The sequence below is a fragment of the Cavia porcellus genome, unplaced genomic scaffold (genome assembly GCF_034190915.1).
Source record: "Cavia porcellus strain 051 isolate PalLab524CR breed Dunkin Hartley unplaced genomic scaffold, mCavPor4.1 scaffold_23, whole genome shotgun sequence".
NCBI lineage: Eukaryota > Metazoa > Chordata > Mammalia > Rodentia > Caviidae > Cavia > Cavia porcellus.
In genome coordinates, this window is record NW_026947506.1 from 30,447,208 (window position 1) to 30,448,325 (window position 1,118).

Consider the following 1,118-nt stretch of genomic DNA (forward strand, 5'->3'; position numbering starts at 1 on the left):
TGATCTAATCCTGTTTAAATCCTCGTTTACTGGGATAGCTGCCAGTTTCCAAGGCAACATGCCTGTTCCACAAGGTCAGCTAGCCTGCTAATGATATGCTCCATCCCTGGCATGCAGTGTGTGAGCTCTCAATATTGGTGTGCTGGGCAAGTTAGTCAGATCCTGTTTCAAAATTTAAATCAATCAATAAAGAGTAAATTAAAGGTGTAGGGGGGGGGGTTATTCGAGCGCATGTCAACATTGAAAACTTTCACAGGTTTTGCAACTCTGACCTACACAAAGGTACTGAAGGTGTGCTGCCCAGGATTGCAGCTCAGGTGGGAAGTCACTTGGAGGTCTGGGCAGGCAATGGGATGGCCCAGCACTTTCAAGGCTAATGTCAATTACCTTTAGTCCTTTAGTTAAATAATAATGTTGTCAGGCGTGGAGACACATGCTTGTAATGCTAGCTACTAGAAAGGCTGAGGCAGTAGGACTGCAAGTTTGAGCCCAGTCAGAGCAAGGTAGTGAGATCCTGTGTCAAAATAAAAATCAATCAATAAAGAGTATAAATTAAAGGGCTGTGGTTGGACCTCAGCGATAGAGCACTTACTTGCTTAGCATGTGTGAGGTCCTGAGTTCCATTCCCTTCACTGAAAAAAGAATTAATTCTGGGCTCGTTCTCCAATGTGATATAAGATAAAAAAGACAGAAAAAAGCAAAATAAATAAAATCTGGTTTATGGTATGCAAGTGGTACTATAGCAGTCAAATATCACAAAGAGTGCAATTGGGCCATTTTCACTCAGGAATCAGTGGATTCTGGAAGAGGCAGCTGAGAAGCCAAAATCCCAGACAGGGATTCTGACAGGTCTGTGTTTCCAGAGACTTGCAATTAATGTCCCATTTTTGAGAGGGATGTTGTAGCTGTAGAGTAGGGGCAATTAGCGCAGGAGTGTACTACCCTCTTTGGGAATATAACGAAATTCACCTGAACATCTGAAACTGCATTTTGGTGAGCAGGGATGTATTACTGGTACTATTACTTAGGCAAGGAAAAAAAAGGTAAAATTCTACAATGTGATATGGCTTGCTTCAAATTATAATTGCTGATGGATTACATCTAGCATCCCATAGAAA